This window comes from Notamacropus eugenii, chromosome 2, assembly GCF_028372415.1.
Source record: "Notamacropus eugenii isolate mMacEug1 chromosome 2, mMacEug1.pri_v2, whole genome shotgun sequence".
NCBI lineage: Eukaryota > Metazoa > Chordata > Mammalia > Diprotodontia > Macropodidae > Notamacropus > Notamacropus eugenii.
Window position 1 is genome coordinate 335,263,197 of NC_092873.1, and position 22,050 is coordinate 335,285,246.

Consider the following 22,050-nt stretch of genomic DNA (forward strand, 5'->3'; position numbering starts at 1 on the left):
GAGGAAATATGGGAAAGAGAAATAAGAAAAATAGACTATGCTAAGTGGCAAAAGATGTCCAAAAAACTAATCAAGAGAATAATGCCTTAAAAAGTAGGACTGGTCAAATGGAAAAAGAAGTCCAAAAGCTCATTGAAGAAAATATTCCTTAACAATTAGAATGGAGCAAATGGAAGCTAATGACTTTATGAGAAATCAAGAAATTATAAAGTAGAACTGACAGAATGAAAAAATAGATGATTATGTGAAATATCTCATTGGAAAAAGCACTGACCTGGAAAATGGACTCAGGAGAGAAATAAAAAAAAAAAAGTTATTGGACTACCTGAAAACTATGAAAAAAGAAAAAAAAGCCTAGACATCATCTTCCAAGAAATTATCAAGGAAAACTGCACTGACATTATGGAACCAGAAGGTAAAATAGAAGTTGAAAGAATCTACCAATTGGCTCCTGAAAGAGATCCCAAAAGGAAAATCCCTAGAAACATTAGAGTCAAATTCCAGAGTTTCCAGGTCAAGGAGAAAATATTGCAAGCAGCGAGAAAGAAGCAATACAGTGATTGTGGAAATGCAATCAGGATAACACAAGATCTAACAGTTTCTATATTAAGGAATCAAAGGGATTAGAATATGATATTCTGGAGGTCAAAGGAGCTAGGATTAAAACCAAGAATCAACTACTCAGCAAAACTAAGTATAATCCCTCAGGGGAAAATTGGAATTTCTTTTATTTTTTCATTTACTTTATTCTTTCTTGTGGTTTTTAAAAAATCTGTTTCTTCTTTCACAACTGTGACTATTATGGAAATTTTTTTGTGGGGGGTCTTTTATTTATTTATTTAACTTTAAACATTCATTTTCACAAAATTTTGGGTTCCAAATTTTCTCCCCATTTCTCCCCTCCCCCCTCCCCAAAACGCCAAACATTCTAATTGCCCCTAACACTGATCTGCCCTCTCTTCTAACATCCCTTTCTTCCCTTGTCCCCATCTCCTCTTTTGTCCTGTAGGGCCAGATAACTTTCTATACCCCATTACCTGAATTTCTTATTTCCTAGTAGTAAGAACTGCCAGGCCTAGGGGCCTGAGGGCTACCCGAGTCTTACCTTACCTCTATTGCAGGTCTTTGGTTGGCCAAACTGGATAAACGTATGAGAGAAGAGACTTTCCGGAGTCGAACAAGGGTTAAGCTTTTATTCAGGGTCCTGGTTACAAGTGCAGGGGGAATTCTTCCTTAGGAGGGAGCGAGGAATCTCCCAAGGAGGCAAAGATCTTATAATAAGAGATTGGAAGCAGAAGTGTAAGTGGGGAGAGAGGGGGAGGGGAGAGCGAAGAGAGGAAAAACAGAGCTTTCTGTCCTGTAACGACCCCTCCCGAGCTAAGAGCGCCTTCAGGCTTTCCTGATCCTAATTAAGCTCTCTGGCCACATAGTTTGCACCTGAATACCGTGCCTGTTAGATAACAATAGGTGTGCCCAGATCCTGGACAGTCTCGAGGGGGATGCTCCTCCCATCACGTTTCTCATGGGAAGAGGCGGAAATACACGAGATTGCTTGGTCTCACTCCTCGATTCCCTGCTGTTATCTGGGGGGCCTCATGAGAACTCTAAGATTTAGAAGTTCCCACCTTTACCCGCCCGAGACTGTCCACATGGAATTGAGCTTCCACCCCCAACAAAGAACAATACTCAACAGTTTTTCCTAAAATTTTGACTTCCAATTTCTTTTCATTCCTTGCTCCTACCCATTCCCATTGGGAAGCAAGCAATTCAATATAGGCCATATCTCTGTAGTTTTGAAAATGACTTCCGTAATAGTCATGTTGTGTAAGACTAACTATATTTCCCTCCATCCTATCCTGCCCTCCATTGCTTCTGTTCTCTCTTTGGATCCTGTTCCTCCCCAAGAGTGCTGACCTCACTTTGCTCCCTCCTCCCACTGCCCTCCCTTCCATCATCTCCCCCCACCCCTCCTATCCCCTTCTCCTCCACTTTCCTGTATTGTAAGATAGGTTTTCATACCAAAATGAGGGTGCATTTTATTTCTTCCTTTAGTCGAATGTGATGAGAGTAAGCTTCATGTTTTTCTCTCACCTCCCCTCTTTTTCCCTCCACTGTAAAGTCTTTTGCTTGCCTCTTTTATGAGAGATAATTTGTCCCATTCCATTTCTCCCTTTCTCCTCCCAATATATTTCTCTCTCACTGCATAATTTCATTTTTTTAAGATATGATCCCATCCTATTCAACTCACTCTGTGCTGTGTGTGTGTGTGTGTGTGTTTGTGTGTAATCCCACCAACTGCCCATATACTTAGAAGTTTCAAGAGTTACAAATATTGTCTTTCCATGTAGGAATGTAAACAGTTCAACTTTGGAAAGTCCCTTATGACTTCTCTTTGCTGTTTACCTTTTCATGCTTCTCTTCATTCTTGTGTTTAAAAGTCAAATTTTCTTTTCAGTTCAGGTCTTTTCATCAAGAATGCTTGAGAGTCCTTGATTTCATTGAAAGACCAGTTTTTCCCCTGAAGTATTATACTCAGTTTTGCTGGGTAGGTGATTCTTGGTTTTAGTCCTAGTTCCTTTGATTTCTGGAATATCCTATTCCATGCCCTTCGATCCCTTAATGTAGAAGCTGCTAGACCTTGTGTTATCCTGCTTGTATTTCCACAATACTTGAATTGTTTCTTTCTAGCTACTTGCAATATTTTCTCCTTGACCTGGCAACTCTGGAATTTGGCCACAACGTTCCTAGCAGTTTCTCTTTTTGGATCTCTTTCAGGCGGTGTTCTGTGGATTCCTTGAATACTCATTTTGCCCTCTGGTTCTAGAATCTCAGGGTAGTTTTCCTTGATAATTTCATGAAAGATGATGTCTAGGCTCATTTTTTGATCATGGCTTTCAGGTAGGTCCATAATTTTTAAATTGTCTCTCCTGGATCTATTTTCCAGGTCAGTTGTTTTTCAAATGAGATATTTCACATTATCTTCCATTTTTTCATTCTTCTGGTTTTGTTTTGTGATTTCTTGCTTTCTCATCAAGTCATTAGCCTCCATCTGTTCCATTCTAATTTTTAAAGAACTATTTTCTTCAGTGAGCTTTTGAACCTCCTTTTCCATTTGGCTAAAAAGCATTCTTCCCCTCAGTGGCTTTTGGAATCTCTTTTGCCAATTGAGTTAGCCTATTTTTGAAGGTGTTATTTTCTTCAGTATTTTTTGGGTCTCCTTTAGCAAGGTGGTGACCTGCTTTTCATGCTTTTCTTGCATCTCTCTCCTTTCTCTTCCCAGTTTTTCCTCCACCTCTCTAACTTGATTTTCAAAATCCTTTTTGAGCTCTTCCATGGCCTGAGTACACTGAATATTTATTTTGGGTGTTTGGGATACAGAAGCCTTGACTTTTATGTCTTTCCCTAATGGTAAGCATTGTTCTTCCTCATCTGAAAGGATAGGAAGTGATATCTGTTCACCAAGAAAGTAGCCTTCTATGGTCTTACTTTTTTTCCCTTTTTTAGGCATTTTTCCAACCAGTTACTTGACTTTTGGGTCCTTTGTCAAGAGTAGGGTATACTCTGGGAATCTGTGAGATCTCAGGTCCTCCAAGGTGGCACAATCAAGCATGTACTGGTCTGGATGCAGAGAGGGATTTTTGTGCCCAGAATCTTAGCAGATACCTCTCCACAGTCACTTGACCTCCAGTTCACAAGTCAGCTTTGGGGGCTGATTTTCAGATAAGCTGGATGGGCAGGGCCACCATTCAGTGTGAGACAAAGACCAGCTCTCCCAAGTCCTCCACCCAGGGTGGAGGTAAGAATCAGCTTTTTGATGCCTCCAGGGATTTTTACGCTCCAGTAATGGAGCTTCAGTATGGGTTGCTGTGCAGGTTCTGTGGCAGCCACCTGCTGCTGGATCTATGGGAAAGCCCTTCTCCCTTCCTGGCCTGCTGATTAAACCCAGTCACTGACCTTTGGGGGCTGTGGGCCAAGGGATCTGAGGACCCGCTACTGCAACTGGAGATTCCACCCCCAAGGTGTTCTCCTCCTGGAGTCTCATCGTGCCACACCCAGTTTGGCCAAGGCTGGGCTGGGCTCTGAGCTCAGCTCCGTGTCCAGTACAACCAATGTTTCTGTGGGCCTTTCAGGTCACTGTGGGCTGGAAATCTCCTCTACTCTGTTGTTCTCCACTTCTGGTGCTCCGAAATTTGTTGAGAGTCCCTCTCTACAGGTATTTTATGGGCTGTGGGGAGGACCGTGCATAAGTGTGTCTTTCTCGAAAAATGGAATTTCAATGAAATAGAGGAGTATCAAGCATTCTTGCTGAAAAAAACAGAGCTCAATAGAAAATCTGGCTTTCAAAAAGAAGAATCAAGAGAAGGATGAAAAGATAAAGGGGAAAGGGAAATCATAAGGGTCTTATTAAAGTTGAACTGTTTGCATTCCTACATGGAAAGATATTTGTAACTCATGAGACCTTGTTTAGTATTAAGGTAGCTGGGGGAAAGATAGATAGATAGATAGATAGATAGATAGATAGATAGATAGATAGATAGATAGATGATAGATAGATAGATAGATGGATGGATAGATAGATAGATAGATAGATAGATAGATAGATAGATAGATAGACAGACAGACAGCCCAGGATAAGTTGAATATGAAGGGATGATATCTAAAAAAACAAAATTAAGGGTTGAGAGAAGAATATATTGGGAGTAGGAGAAAGGGAGAGATAGAATAGGGCAAATTTTCTCACATAAAAGAGGCAAGAAAAAGATTTCACTATGGAGAGGAAGAGGAGGGAGGTGAAAGGGAAGGAATGATCCTTACACTCGTTGGATTTGACTTAAGGAGGGAATAACATACACACTGGAATGGGTATCTTGCCTCACAGGAAAGTAAGAGGGAGATGGAATAAGGGGGGTGATGATTTGAGGAGGAGGCAGTCAGAAGGAAAGACTTTAGAAAAGGGACATAGTCAAATGAGAAAATAAAATAAGTGGGGGTGGGATATAATGGAGGAAAATATAGTTAATCTTTCACAACATGACTACCATGGAAGTGTTGTGCATAGCTACACATGTATAACCTACACTGAATTGCTTGACTTCTCAATGAGGGTTGGTGCGGAGGTGAGAAGAGAGAGAATTTGGGACTCAGATGTTTTTTTTTACTTTCAAAAAAACTTTCATTTGTGACTCTCCTAAAGGCAAAATATCACAAAATAATCCATTGCAAGGATATTTTATAGTAAAGAAATAGTAACTTAATCCCTTCCTTTCCCTCAATTGTACAAGCTTTCATCTTATTATGAACATTTAAGAGCCGTTTTCCATGTCCAGATTTGTGACTTGTTTAAAAAGGCACCCATAATTATGGCCCTTCACCATTTTGTATATCTCTGAAAGGCATTGTGCAGCTTTTCTGTAGTCTTAATGACATACTTGTAACATAACTTTTCCCAATCTAACAAAATATCTTCAGGTTGTATTCTGCTTCCCTTTATTTGCTGGAAAAAGAAAAATATCTACATTTTTCCTAATTGTGATTAGAATACTCAACATTTGAGAAAACAGCAGCAACAGCACTATCTGAAACACCCAAATTATCACAAACTGTTGATCATAAACTTAGGGAGGTGAATCTCAAAACTAGGAATATTAAATTGTCTCCTCCCTCAAATGCATAATTAGAAAAAAAAAAGGTGAATTGTCTATTAGGTCAATTAAAGAAGTCTTATTCCTGCAATACTTCTAAGTAGTCTCTTTCTTAATTGCCAGCTATAGTAGTTGTCTGAAGACAGAGATTGCATCAGATCTCAAGATGATTTATATTTCCAAACAGTGCCATTCCAGAGATAGCCAGCAGAACAACAAGGGAGTACAGTGACCCAAACTACTGGCAGAGACACAAGGAGAGTAATCATGGATGACTTTTAGTGCCATTTTCATTTAACAAACCATTAGTAGAGCAACCCAAATACTTCTGACTGTCATTCACCCTAAGATGTTTAAGTCAATTACTGTAGGAAGACACAATTGGCAGAAAGATATCCCTTCTGGTAGAGATCTTCAAGGAAGGCCCAGCCAGATCCCAACATGTTCTTGTTGGAGTAACCTATGGCTGAGAGGTATACCATATATATTTCTTGCCTGAAGGGAGCTCTTTGGTGAAGACATCTTTAGGAAACAGTTTTCTAGCCTCTTCTTCAGGGATAGTTGCAACAACAAAGACACTATCCCCACATTTCCAGTTAACAGAACTAGCAACCTTCTTGCATCTATCAATTAAAGGGGATCAGCCACTCTGAGGATCTCATCAAAGTTCCTGCCAATAGTTGGTGGGTATAGTATAGATAGTTTCAACCTCATTTTGGGCCAAAACTAAATAGCACATGAGCTGTCAGAGGCATGCCCTGCCCATCCCATTCATCTGGGTCTAACATGCCCAACTTTAACCCTACAGAGAAGTTTACACAATGCCTGTTAGAGATGTGCAGAATGGTGGAAAACTATAATGATAGATGCCTTTTTAAACAAGTTGCATATCTAGACAGGAAAAAATGCTCTTTAATGTTCACAACATGATGAAAGCTTGTATACTCGAGGGAAAGGAAGGGATAAGGATCCTATTTCTTTACTACAAAACATTAGCTTTGCAATGAATTGTTTTCTGATATTTTGCCTTTAGAGGAGTCATGAATAAAAGTTTTATCAAAACTGAAAAAAAATTGAGTTCCGAATTCTCTAACATGCTCATCTTTATCCCATTTGTGATCAGCAATGATGGGGAAAGGCAGCTTCTCTGTGGGCTCATCTTCATTGTATGCATTGATACCCTTACTCCAGGAAAGCTCATCTTGGACAGAGTTAATAGGAGGGGAGATCATCTTAACATTCTGCTTTGCAAATTATGAGTTCTACTTAGCAGCATTGTCCAGCTCTGTTATACACACTGAAGTAAAATCCTGAGGACGGGAGAAGAGAATGCCATATAAGTCTCTGAGAAAGTTGTGGAAATGGATGCAATGGATGGTGGTGTCCACCTCCAAGTTGGGGGCCTTGTCTCAAAGCAGTAGACCTCTGGGAATGGTGGTGGCAAGGGAAAGGAGGAAGATGGTAGGGGAGACAGAGTTGACACAGCCAACATGGGCACTTGTTGGTGCTTGGCAGTAGCTTTGGAACTCAAAATTTTAAAAACAAATGTAAATATTGTTTTTTATAGGCAACTTGGAAATAAGATGTATGAGCAAAAAGGTATAGAAATGTATATTGCCCTACAAGAAAGTTAGGAGCAAGGAAATGGAGTGGTTGTGAAAGGGAAGGCAGACCAAGGTAAGGGGGTAATCAGAATGCATGCCATCTGGCATGGAGGGGAAGGGAAAAGATGGGGAGAAAAATCTCAAACTCAAAATCTTGTGGAAATGAATGTTGAAAACTAAAAGTATTTAATTAAGAAAAAACTTAAATTCTTTTACTTCATGGAAATTTTGATGACTTAATATTGTGTCATGTAATCAATAGCATCATATCGTACTACCCACAGATCTCTTTGTGGTTTGTGTTGCTCAGGTAAAGAACTCCTGTTCTATTCCATTTATGTCTGCATATAAAATATAATTCTCATTAGTATGAAAAAACTATAGCTTCCTTTAAAAGTTTGTCACCCTTTTCTGACTCTTTCATGAAATGTTTCATTTTCATGAAAATATTTCAATGATATTCTCTATCTTTTTCTTTTTGTCTCTGCCTCTGTCTATCTCAGTCATCCTCTATTTTACTGTACTATTACTAATTGTCTCCCCCACATCCCAATAAAAAACGAGAAACAAAAATAAAACATATAAAAATATCTTGAATCCATGATCTGATTGATAACAGTGTTCTTAAGTTTTTCAAAGTTGTTCGTCTTTACAGTGGTGTTGTCCCTGACTAAACTGCACTCCTGGTTCTGCTTACTTCATCTTGCATTTGTTTATATTTCCAAGGATTCTCTGAATCAACTCTTAACATTTCTAATGACACAATAATATTCCCTTACACTAATATAATACATTGTGGTCAGTCATTTCCCAATTGGTGGGCACTCCTTCCCCTAAATTTTTGTTTTGTTTCCAATTTTATTTACTAATTCTTACTCCATCCTTTCCCTTTCAGGGAACTAATTTTTCTTGTTACTCTTCCCATCTTGGGATTATTCATTCTGAAACTCCCTTCTACTTATCTTGACTTTTTTCCCTTGAGGAGTATGATGTAATGATGAACTAAATTGTATGTATATAAGAAAGTGTGTCTAAATGTGAGTTTGTGTGTGTTTTTAGCCTTATAGCCTTTGATGTAACTAAGGATTTAAAAGAGATACTTTGTTCCCTCCCCCAACAGAACAATGACACTGCATTACCATGCAACTACTTCCCAATTTCTTAAATAAACTTAGATTTCCAAGTTTCTCTTCACATTTATATTTGTATTTCAAAGGTTCTATTCTGCTCTGGTCTTGTTTTTTTTTACTTTTATATTTGTAAAATGTATTTATTTTCAGTGTTCAGAATTCACTTCCACAAAATTTTGAAGTTCAAATTTTCTCCTTATGTCCCTCTCCCATCACCCCAGGACAGCATATATTCTGATTACCCTTTTGTCCAATCAGTCTTCTCTTCTGTTGCCCTCCTCCCCATCCCCTTCCCTTCTATTTTCCTATAAGGGCAAGATATACTTATGTACCCCTGCTGGGGATGGAAGCTCAATTCCATGTGGACAGTCTCGGGCGGGTAAAGGTGGGAACTTCTAAATCTTAGAGTTCTCACGAGACCCCCCAGGAAATGACTGGGAATCGAGGTGAACCGAGCTATCTCGTGTATTTCTGCCTCTTCCTGTGAGAAACGTGATGGGAGAGAGCTCTCCCCGCCCTCGAGATTGTCCCGGATCTGGGCACACCTACAGCACGGTATTCAGATGCAAACTGTGCTGCTAGAGAGTTTAAGTAGGATCAGGAAAGCCTGAAAGTGCTCTTGGGTGGAGGGGCCACGTGTGAGGACAACAAGGCTCCGCTTTTCCTCTCTCCTCTCTCCCCTCCCCCTCTCTCCCCGCTTATACTTCTACTTCCAATCTCTTATTGTAAGATCTTTGCCTCCTTGGGAGATTCTTCGCTCCCTCCTAAGGAAGAATTCCTCTGCACTTGTAACTAGACCCTGAAATAAAGCTCAACCCTTGTTCGACTCTGGAACGTCCTTTCTCTCATACGAGCATCCGGTTTGGCCAACCGAAGACCGCCGATAGAGGTAAGGGAAGACTCGGGTAGCCCTCAGGCCTCTAGGCCTGGCATACCCCATTGCTTATATATCTTATTTTCTAGTTGCATATAAAAACAATTTTTAAAATTCATTATTAAGGCTTTGAGTTCCACATTCTCTCCCTTCCCCCCTCTCCGCCCACCATCATTGAGAAGGCAAGTAATTCAACATAGGCTGTACAAATGTAGTCATGCAAAACACTTCCGTAACAGTCATGTTGTGAGAAACTAATTATGTTTCCATCTATCCTGTCCAACCCTTTATTTATTCTATTCTCTTTTTTTCACAAAAAAAGGAGCTAATTTTTATTCAAGTAACTGCAAATAGGAAATCAGAGTGGGGAGGCCTCATGACAGTTCCCCCTTCCCCCACTTCAGGGGGACCTCCTTCCCTTAACCCTCCCAACTTGAAGATTACCAAAAGAGGGACTGATAGAAGTGAGGACAGGCAGCTCCCCTGGGGTCCACCTTCCCAAACAATGTCAGTTTTTCTTTTAGTAAACTGGGCCTGGTGTCCACTATCTCCTCAAGCCCTCCTTTGTGATGATTTGGGGAGGATGAGCAGGGTGAATGGAGGAGGGGTAAAGGGCAGGTGAATATGAGAACTAATAAAACTGCATGGCTGAGTTTGGAAGCCACAGAATGTAAGAACAAAACCATTTAAAAAAGAAAAACAACAAAATGTGTCCAAAAGGAAGATTGTGAACAGAGGGAAGATGTAACCAACTCCTTAGGGAAGTGGATGGCATTCTGAAAGGGGGAATGGGGGCTAGGGAGGAAAAATCTTTGCAAAACATGCATTCCAAAGGTAAAAATCACAGGCTGAGGAAGGCTAGCCCAGGACTGGGGGAAATTAATAAGATTTTCAAGTTCCCCTTCTCCTTAGCTCTCCTGAGCAGCAGTGACTCAGACCATCTCCCTTCCTCTTAGCTACTTCTCAATTAGTGCCTAATACCCTAGCCTCTAGCCCACCCCTATTCCATTTTGATGCTCAGGAAGTGCCAGAGTGTGGAGAGGGCAGGAAGGGTAAAAGAGTGGGTATTGGGACCCCCCTTCTACTCCCAGTAAAAGGTGTGTACCCACCTCCACCCTTGGGAACAATCTTGACTGGGTAGAAGGTAGAAAGAAGGGGGAGGGTACAGAATATCCCCAGACAAAATTCATTGAAGCTAAGCTTTTAGGATCAAGATACACATCTGTCTTTCCCTCTCAAATTCTTTTGAATTGAGGTGGGGGAGAGGGATGATGCGAAGCAGGACCCCTGGTTGCATTCAGGGGATGGGGAGGTGAGCAGAGACAAAGAAACAGGTGTTGCAGTTAAGTCGAAAGGTTAGCTCTGTCCAGGGAAGGAGGAATACAAAAGAAATGCCAATCCTGGGAAAGGGTGAATGGATGTGGGATGAGGGAGGGAGGGAATACCACCTGCTGTCTGCTCCACCCTGCCCAGCACAATCCTGTCTAGGGTGGCCAGGGTTACTTTGAATATGTCCAATGTGTGAATGGGGAGGAATTTTTCCCAGGTAGAGCTATTATTTCTCTGACCACTAAAAGCAGGAAAGATGGACTGAGGGAAAGGAAAGGTGAGGGAAGAAAAATGGGGATTTGAAGATCAACATTTTTCTGTCTAATCCCAGAATGAAAGGACCACTGCCATTGTCATCATCATCATCATCATCAAGGGAAATGATGTAGGAGATATAAGCAGTCTTGGTTACTACTCCTCGTCCAAAGACTCCTAGGATATCCCTTCCTCCTCTTCTTCCTCCAGCTTTTTGAGTCTACCTCTTGGTTTCTCCCTGGTGCAGTGGTGGTTTTCAGTCTTTCACAGCACCCTTGTTCTTGTTCCCCTTTGGTCTGCCCCAGGGTCTCTTGGGAGTTGGTGCCTCACTGTGTGCTCTTGGGGGTTGTTTTCTGGGTCCTCTCACAGATTCAGATGTAACTCCAGGCTGCTGGGAATGACCTCTATTCTCTCCATTGACCTTTCCCTCTACCAAAATGTTTGCTTCTGATTACCCTTTCCCCCAATCTACCATCCCTTCTATTATTCCCCTCTCTCTTATCCCCTTCCCTACTGCTTTCTTGTAGGGCAAGATTAGCTTCTATACGCAATCGTATGTGTATGGTATTGCTGCCTGAAGCCAAATCTGATGAAAGGAAGGCTCACTTATTGCTTCTTACCTTCCCCTTCTTCCTCACTATTGTAAAAGCTCTTTCTTGGCTCTTTTATGTAAGATGATTTACTACATTCTACCACTCCCTTTCTGGTAGTACATTCCTCTCAACATTTAATTTTCTTTTTTATCTATCTTTATATTTAGCTCACCTTGTTCACTCTCTCTCCTCCCTCTCTTCATATATATATATATGTATGCATAAACACATATACATATATATATGCACATCCATATATACACACATACAAACATATATCTGCACACACATCTATATACACACATGCACATACATACACATATATATGTATGTATGTGTGTATATATAGATGTAGATGTTTATATCTACATATACACACACAGATAAATGTATTTCCTCCAACTATCCTAATACTGAGAAAGGTCTCATGAGTTACAAATGTCATCTTTCCATGTAGGAATGTAAATAGTTCAACTTCAATAAATCCATTGCAGTTTCTCTTTCCTGTTTTCTGTTTCATGTTTCTCTTGATTCCTGTATGTGAAAGTCAAATTTTCTATTCAGCTCTGGTCTTTTCAACAAGATTACTTAGAAGTCCTCTATTTCACTGAAATATGATGCTCAGTTTTTCTGGGTAGGTAACTGCATTGATAACACATTCTTGCTTATTGTTAATATAATTTTGCTTCTTAATGGGAAGATCTTTCCCATCCATTAATGGGCCTGCCCATTAAGGGAAATTTGATTAGGGAAGATTTGTAGGAAGGCCTACACCTTTTGTTAATATTCTAATGAGGTACTGTTTCTCAAGGTCTGTGATGTCCTCCAGCTCTGAAAAATGTATGAGTATTCTGAGGTGAGGTTTTACTTTGGGGGTTAGATTTTGGAAGGTTTGTGTGCCAGATGAAACCCCAGTAAGCTGCCAAGGAACCCCCTGGCTTTAAAAACCCAGATATTGGTGCTTCTCTCTCTGGTAACTATGTATGTATGTAATAGTCAGACAAGTTGGATCTGTTTGTTGATCTTTGATGTATGAATTGCTTATGTGAGATAGTTGTAAGCCATTACTGTTGACGTTGTTTTCTCTTTCTTTTCTCTGATGTTTTGGGTGCTTAATTTTTCTTCTGAACTAAGAAAATGATGCATGTGCTTGATTACAGTGATTGTTGACTCTTCAGAAGTTGCCTTTCCTTTTAGAAAAGCAGATCTAAGAACCTGTGATTGCAGGCCCTCCCATGTATGTCCTGGTGCTTGCTTTTAAAGGAATTCTTGGTTTTAATTCTAGCTCTTTTGACCTCTTGAATATCCTATTCCAAGCCCTCTGCTCCCTTAGTGTAGAAGTTGCTAAATCCTATGTTATCCTGATTGTGTTTCCACAATACTTGAATTGTTTCTTTCTGACTACTTGTAATATTTTCTCCTTGACCTGGGAACTCTGGAACTTGGCTACAATATTCCTTAGTTTTCTTTGTGGCATCTTTTTCAGGAGGTGATTGGTGGGTTCTTCACATTTCTATTTTACCTTCTGGTTCTAGAATGTCAGGGTATTTTTCCTTGATAATTTCTTGAAGGATGATGTCTAGGCTCTTTTTTGATCATGGCACTCAAGTAGCCCACTAATTTCTACATTATATCCCCTTGATCCATTTTCTATTGTCTTCTATTTTTTTCATTCTTTTGGTTTTGCTTTGTAATTTCTTGATTTCTCACAAAGTCATTAGCTTCCATTTGCTCCATTCAGATTTTGAAGGAATTATTTTCTTCAGTGAGCTTTTAGACGTCTTTTTCCATTTGACCCAGTCTGATTTTTAAGGCATCTTTCTCCTCATTGGCTTTTTGCCTCTTTTGCCATTTTGGTTATCCTAATTTTAATGGTGTTATTTTCTTCAGAATTTTTTGGAGTTTTTTATAGCAAGCTGTTGACTTGTTGTTCATGATTTTCTTGCATCAATTTCATTTCTCTTCCCAATTTTTACTCTACTTCTCTTCCTTGCTTTTCAAAATCCTTTCTGAGCTCTCCTATGGCTTGAGACCAATTAATATTTTTCTTGTAATATTTTTCTTGTATAGCTGCAGGAGTTTTGGCTTTGTGGTCTTCTTTTGGTTGTATATTGTGATGTTCCTCATCAATGATGTAAGAAAACACCTCTTCACTGAGACAGTATTCTGTTTCTTTTTCCTGTCTTGCTCATTTCCCCTGCCAATTATTTGAGTTTTGAGCTCTTTGTTAAGTGGAGAGCTCTGCAAGCAGTCTCCAATGTTTCCACAATGGCTGCAGCTGCCCAGGGTTGCTTCTGGGGTTGTGTCCAGGGCTGGTGCTGGGGCTGGGACTGGATCTCACTCCTCTGTCAGTCAGGTGAGAGACCCTTCCCACTAAATTTTGAAGCTGTCTCTGGCTTCTGTAAGTTGATGAAACTGACACAACAGCTACCAGTGATTCAATCCCCTAAGGACTGCTTCAGCTCCTTTAGTACCAGCACAGCACATGACAAACTTCTCTCTGCTCCCAGCTCTGCCCCCAGCCTGATGATACAAATCCTTCCCTTCAACCTTCTACATTGCCTTGGGCTGAACATTTGCTTCAGTCCATCATTCTGTGACTTCTGCTGCTCTAGATTTTGTTTAGTCATTTTTTACTGATTTTTGGGAGGTTTTAAGGGAAGAGCTCTAGCTGGTCCTTGCTTCTTCTTCACATCTTGACTTGCTCTAATCTTTAAACTGGAAATGCCTAAAGGTCTTCTGTTCTCAGTAGAAGTTCTCAGGTCATGTGATGTGGTTTATGATTCTTTGGTATTTGAAGCTATTTTTTTCTGGAAGTTTTTTTTCCTTTTATCATCTGATCTCTGCATTTTAGTTACTACATTTCTGACATTTTTCCTTTATATCTGTTCATCCAGTGCAAGATTATTGGATTCTTTCAATATTCTTTGACCTGTGTTTCCAATAGAGCTGGGCAATTTTCATTTGTGATATCTTCAAATACTGCATACAAGTCATTTTTATGATGTTATCAGGGAATCACTTTTAAAAAATCTTATATTTTCTTCTATTTTTCAACATTTTAAATTCCAATATTTACTTCTAATGTGTAGTTTTTACATTTCTTGCTGTCTCATGTAGAAAGCTATTTAAATTGTTCTATTTTAATTTTCAGAGAATCTGGATTATTTGGATAAATTTTGCAACTATGTCTTCCAAGTTATTTATTTTCCTTCTAATTTTTTCCTAGGGAGATTTATTACATATGTGTGTGTGTATTCATATGTATGTAAAATTATCCTTAATTTCTCCTGGTTATTCTTGTAGTCTATGCAGTATATTATTTTTAAAAATTCCTTGCTTATAGCTGTTATGACAATCCTCTGTCCTAGACTGTTTTTAGAGCATCTTTGCTTCTAATATATATTACATATTATATATGATACTTTACATGCATTTGTTATATATCTATGTGTGTGCACATTTGCATGTATTTGAATAGCATTGTGACATATAGCATTAAGTGTTGGCCTAACACATTTTTCTGTCACAGTACCTTCAGTTTTCTCAATAGTTGCCTCATGTAATTGTAATAGACTGTTATTACAGAAGTTGGAGTTCTTGTATTTGTTGAAAAATCTTGTACTTTGTTGATTTGCTTCTGGAGCTTGCAATTCTCCTCTTTTCTATAGATCAGTGTTTCCCATATTTTAGAGTACTTCAGAAGAGTTTTGGTCTATATGGCTTTATAGTATAATATGAGATCTGAGTCTAGGAGTTCTTATACCTCCTCATTTTATTCATCATTTTCATAAGAATTCATGAGCTTTTGGTCCCCCAGATCAATGGTATTATTATTTTGACTAACTCTATAAAGTAACTTTTTGGTAGTTCAATTGGTGTTGTTCCAAATTCTATATTGATAATGCATTTTTGCTTATTGTTAATATCATTTTTAATTCTTAATGGAAAGATCTTCACCACCCATTAATGGGCCTGGGAAGATCTGTAGGAAGCCCCACACCTTTCATTAATTTTCTCAAGTTTGTGATGCCCTCTGGCTCTGAAAAGTGTATAAGTATTCTGTAACTATGTATGTATGTAATGGTCAGACAGTTGAATCTCTCTGTTGATCTATGATGTATGTATTGCTTATGTCAGACAGTTGGAAGCCATGTCTGTTGGTCTTGATTTCTCTGTATTTTCTTATTTTTGTTTTACTCTAAGATATTTTATTGATGCTTTTTAAAACCAAGAACATCACACATACCCATGCTTTTCCTTTTCCCTCACCCCCCAAAAAACAAAAAGGAAACAAACTTTTTCTCATTTCTCATCATCCTCAATATTTCTATTGCATGATGTTTTCTTCCTTGACTTATATGGCACTGTCCTTTCCTGCTTCTTTTTCTACTTTTCTTGCCATTCCTTCTCAGTTTCTTTTATTGATTTCTTCTCCTTCAGACTCAAAAATGTGGATGTCTTTCAAGCATGTGATTTTGGCCTTCTATTTAACTTATTTGACTATTTATTTTATTCCTTTTTTCAATGTTTATTTATTTATCTTTAGTTTTCAACATTCATTTCCACAAAATTTTGAGTTCCAAATTTTTCCCCATCTCTCCCCTTCCCACATCCACAAAAAACATGCATTCTGATTACTCCTTCCCCCAATCTGCCCTCCCTTCTATCACACCCCTCCCTTCCCTTATCCCCATCTTCTGTCTTTTCTTGTAGGGCAAGATAGATTTCTATACCCCATTACTTGTATTTCTTTTCTCCCAGTTGCACACAAAAACAATTCTCAACATTCATTCCTAAAACTTTGAGTTCCAACTTCTCTCCCTTCCTCCCTCCCCACTCATCTCAACTGAGAAGGCAAGCAATTCAATATAAGCTATATACATGTTGCTTTGCAAAAGACTTCAATAAGAGTCATGTTGTGTAAGATGAACTATATTTCCTTTCATCCTATTCTGCCCCTCCATTGATTCTATTCTCTCTTTTAACCTTGTCCTTTCCCAAAAGTGTTTACTTCTAATTACTCCCTCCTCCCATTTACCCTCCCTTCTATCATCCCTGATAGTCTACTTATCACTTTCTCCCCTACTTTCCTGTAGTGTAAGATAGATTTTCATACCAGATTGAGTGTGCTTGTTATTCCCTCCTTAAGCCAAATGTGTTGAGAGTAAGCCTCACTTTTTCTCTCTTACCTCCCACCTTTTCCCCTCCATTGAAAAAGCTTTTTCTTGCTTCTTTTATGAGAGATAGTTTGCCCCATTCAATTTCTCCCTTTCTCCTTCCAATATATTCCTCACTCACCCCTTAATTTTACTTTTTTAGGTATCATCCCTTCCTATTTAATTCACCCTGTGCCCTCTGTCTACATATATATGCATATAATCCCTCCAACTACCCAAATACTGAGAAAATTTCAAGAATTACAAATATTATCTTTTCATGCAGAAATGTAAACTGTTCAGTTTTAGCAAATCCCTTAGGATTTTTATTTCCTGTTTACCTTTTCATGCTTCTTTGACACTTGTGTTTGACAGTCAAATTTCTTTTTCAGCTCTAGTGTTTTCATAAAGAATGCTTGAAAGTCCTCTATTCCATTGAATCATCATTTTTTTTCCTGAATTATTTTACTCAGTTTTACTGGGTAGGAGATTCTTGGTTTTAATCCTAATGCCTTTGAATTATGGAATACTATATTCCAAGCCCTTCAATCCCTTAATGCAGAAGTTGCCAGATCTTTTGTTATCCTGATTGTATTTCCACAATACTCTAACTGTTTCTTTCTAACTGCTTGCAAAATTTTCCCCTTGACCTGAGAACTTTGGAAATATGGCTATAACATTCCTAGGAGTTTCTCTTTTTGGATCTCTTTCAGGAGGTGATCAGTGAATTCTTTCAATATTGTTTTGTAATTTCTTGATTTCTTATAGAGTCATTAGCTTCCTTCTGCTCCATTCTCATTTTTAAAGAAATACTTTCTTCAATGAGCTTTTGAACCTCCTTTTCCATTTCATTAATTCTGCTTTTTAAAGCATTCTTCTCCTCAATGGTTTTTTGGACCTCTTTTGCCATTTGAATTAGCCTGTTTTCAAGGGTATTCTTTTCTTCAGCATTTTTGAGGTCTCCTTTAGCAAGCTGTTGACTCACTTTTCATGATTTTCTTGCATTGCTCTCATTTCTCTTCCCATTTTTTTCCTCTGCCTCTTTTACTTGATTTTCAAAATCCTTTTTGAGATCTTCCATCTTCCATCTTCTGAGACCATTACCTATTTATTTTGGGGGTTTTGGATCTATCCTCTGATGGTAAATATTGCTCTTCCTCATCTGAAAGGATGGAAGAAAATACCTGTTCACCAAGAAATTATAGTGTTTTTTCCCCCTTTTTTGGGCATTTTCCCAGCCAGTTACTTGACTTTTGAGTACTTTGTCAAGAGGAGGGTATACTCTAGGGATCTGTAAGTTCTCAGTTCCTCCATGATGACACAATTAAGGGAGAGGTGTTTGCTTCTCTCCTGGCCTGTGCACTAGTCTGGGAGCAAACCAAAAACTTTTCTTCCCATGATCTGCAAGTAAAGTTTCCATCTCCACAACTGCCTCCAGCTCCACCATGCCAGCACTCCTCCTCACCGCAGGGCTGCCACTCAGGGCTGAGATCCAGATCAGCTGTTCAATTTCCCCAGGGTCTCTAGGGGGAGGGCTCCAAAAATGGATTCTGCTGCAGTGGCTGCTGCATGCAGGACCAGACCACATTCCCTTATCAACCAAGTGAAAGAGCTTTCTCATTGATCTTTGAAGCTGTCTGGTGTTTATGTGTTGAGCACTCTGGGAACCACAGCTGCTGCCAGGAATTCTGTCCCCAAGGCCTGCTCCAGTTCTGTCCCTGCCAGTGCTGTATGCCCAAGGCTGGACTCCACTCTGTGTGCTCTGCTCTGTTCCACTCCTGGTGCTATAGACCTTTCCTATTTGCCTTCCAGGCTGTCTTGGGCTGGAAATCTCTTGCACTCTGTGGTCTTGTGGCTTCTGCTGCTCTAAAATTTGTTGAGAGTTATTTTTACTGGTATTATATGGACTATGGTGTAGAGCTTTTAAAAGTCTGTTCTTCTACTCTGCCATCTTGGCTCCACCCCCTCAATTTCTCTGTATTTTCTCTGAAGTTCTGGGTACTAACTTTCTCTCTGAACCAAGTGGATGATACATGTGCTTGATTAAAGTGATTGTTGATGCCTCAATATTTGCTTTCCTTTTAGAAAGGCAGAACAAAGAACATGTGATAGAAGGTCCTCCTCTGTATTTCAGGGTGCTTACTGATTCAAATACATAAATTGTTGTAAGTAGTAGTGACACTTTCATTTCATCGTCATGGCTCCAATATGGAAAGTTGCCATCTCTCCAGTTATTTGAGTCTTCATTTCTTTCTGTAAAGACTCTTTCATACTTGAATTCATGTAACACAATGAATTCATGTGTATTTTGTTAGGTGAAATTTCAGATATTTTATACATTCCGAAAATATTTTGAATACAATTCCTTTTTTATCTCTTCCTGATTATTTTTAATTAAAGAGATGATTATTTGTGGCAGGGAGATTCTATATCCTACTACTTTGGTGAAATTATTGTTTTAAATAATTAGAGTTTTCTAATGAAACCCTTGTATAATCTGAAAAATGTGATCATTTTGTTTTTCATTGTCTATGCCTAACCTTTCTTCAGTTTAGTTTTCTTACTGTAATGCTGTGCTAGCATCACAGTCTTATTGCTATCTTGTTGTACAGTTCTTGGATGGATGGAAGAACTGACTGATGCTACTATCTATATTTCTTGATCACTAATTGATCTTGTGCTCTTTTAGATTATTGGAGAATATGTGTGAGAGTTGATTTCCTCTATGATCTTTTACATCTCCACCTTAGAAGTATTGTCTCTATTGTTTTATTAGTAGGATAAAATGTAAAATGTGTATGTGTAAGGGGTTTTTAAATATATAGAAATATCCCATCTTTTCCAAAAAGTAAATGCAGAGGTATGTCCATCACCAGTATAATATTTGGATTTTGGAATGGTTAAGGGAAGTCAATGTTCTGACTGTAGAGGCTAGACAGTTTCTCCTCTAGTATGCAAGAGGGACATTAGCTTAAATCCCATTTGCAAGATTTGCATGTGTTATAATGGTTGCTTTGTGTTTGTTTGTTTTTTTAAACTAAAGTCTTTGCTTTGGTAAGTACTTCTGATCAGAATTGTTCTTATATAATTTTTTCATAGATTATTTTTTTTAGAATAATACAGCTAATAGTAGTGCAACTCAACTGCATTAGTTTGGTTTGTCAAACTGTTTGACAAAAAGTGTCATGAATCAGGAGAGTGCAGGAGAAGGCTTCATGTTTATATTGTGCATGTGTGTTTCAGGCTTCAGGTGAGTATTTTTTCTTTTAAGAGAGGAAGCAGTATTTTTGCCTTTTATTTGTCTTTTTTATATTTTTACTTTGATATATTATTAGTTATTGGTTTTACTTTTTTTCTTTCCTTTCTTAATTGTTAACTTTTTTGGAGGGTGGGTGGGTGGGTTCAGAAGGGTTAACACGAATCCTTACATATATCATGATAGACATGAACAAATAGAAGCTTTGTAAAAAATAGGTTTCTTAATGAACTTGTAAAATTATTTGTTTAGGAATAAGTATAAAATCCAATTCCACAAAACCACAGAAAGTCTGGACCCTGACAAAGATTGCTTATTTAAGAAGTATCTAAGCATTATAGCTCAGGAACATTTCTCTCCCTCACTGTAAGACATTGGAGAATGTAATCTAGGAGAATATAAATCTCAGAGACTTCCCAGGTCCTCAGAGAGCTATCCAGAATGGGAAATATCACCCAGGGTATCCAGATGTCTATTTGTTTTAATTTCTAAAGTTTGTTTTTAACTCAGATTGCTAGGTTACTAAACTTTTAAAAAAGATGCAGTGTATGGGGAGGTTGATCAGAGGAACTCCCATTAAATATGATGAATATATCTCTTTCTCTGTACAATGTTGAAATGTTCATTTGTACTTTCTTAAGAGGGCAAAGGTCATTGTAGATTAGTTTCTAGACATTAGCATCAAAATTAGTTTCCAGAGAGTAGAGGTGCCTCCAAGATGATTGGTTCTTCTACTTCATCCTACTGAGTCTTGACTAATTATTCACCTTACTGAAGGGACAGTTCTAGTTCCTGGAAGCCAATCAGGAGTTATATTTTTCTTCTTAATGAGGAAAGCACTTCTATATTCTCGAGGAGAAGAGTTTGTTTTTGTTTGTTTATTTGCAGATAGACGTTATTAACTATGAAACAGAAAAAAATGAGGCTCAGAGAACCTTAGTGTTATGTACAAATAATAAGTGATGGAGGCAGGATTTGAATTCTAGACTCCCTAACATTTCTAACATTTCACTTACAATATTGTAGTGCCTCTCTGTTATGATTTATATTCATAATGTGATTTTTAAGTTTCCAAAGGACTTCCTTCACGATGACTTTGCAATGCAGGTAGTGAAGCTATTATCCTTATTTTGAAGGTTAAAATTTGAGACACTGAGTGTTAAAGTGTTGCATACTGGGTGGGAGTTCAAGTAAAGGATCAGACCTACATCTACTGACTCTCTAGCAATACCTCTCTTAGACCATAATACCTTAGATATTGTGCTAGGTTCTTGAAAAGGCAGAGAAAGATGAAGCACAGCCCTGCCATCAAGGAGTTTTTAGTCTTATAGAAGGCTTGCTTATTTTGGCTTTGCCACTTATCTCATGTGTGACCATTGACAACTCAGTTAACCTCTCTAAACCTCAGTTTCCTCATTTGTAATATGAAGAGCTTAGATGTTTAAGGACTTGCTCAGCTCTTAATAGGTAATAGTATAGCATAATCTGGACTCAGTGCCCCAGAACAAAGCCTGACAAGAGTTCTAGAGGTACCATGAGGAGTTTGGCATGTCTCTTTTTTAGTGATATTGATTCAATTCCTCACTGGTATTGGAGATTAATTTCCGGTTCTAATTAATTAATTAACATCAATAAAATTTTACAAAGGAATAATCACATTGAGCACATAGTGAGAACAAAACTGTAGCCACTTCACTCCAACACTTTGGAGGGCATATCTCCCCTATACTACCTCAGTCTCTGGGGAAAAAGATGTTATACACAATATAGTTTCTACACAGTATTAGTCTCACTAAGCTCAAATTGGGATATTTACATCTATTAAGTATGAATCTTGTTTCAACTAATGAAGGAATGAGTTCTGAAGGTCACTCCTTGCTACTTGAAGCACTGATGTCAGCATGGTTGCATAAGCCAATATGGACTTGGGCTCCCGGATTCCTGAAGTGCCATCCTCCTACATTTTCTAAATTATCAAGGTCAAAGTCTCCAAATTAGTCTTCACCTAAAATGGAAAAAACTAAACAACAACAACCAAAAAGCCAAAAGACAGAGGTCAGTTTTCACTGGACTACATGTTGACCTCATAAGAGAGAAGGTTCAATAAATCTCCTCTCCCAGCATTGTCTCTTGCTGAAAACTGACAGCAAAGGCATCAAACCAAGAAAGCACTTAAAGAATGGATAAGGTGGAGGTTTTCTAATACAT

General features: G+C 38.5%; 1 pseudogene; it reads right to left on the minus strand.

Annotated features, from left to right (window-relative positions):
* Nucleotides 1-6,102: 6,102 nt before the first annotated feature.
* LOC140523036 (peroxiredoxin-6 pseudogene) overlaps nucleotides 6,103-22,050 on the minus strand; it is a 35,674-nt pseudogene continuing 19,726 nt past the window's right edge.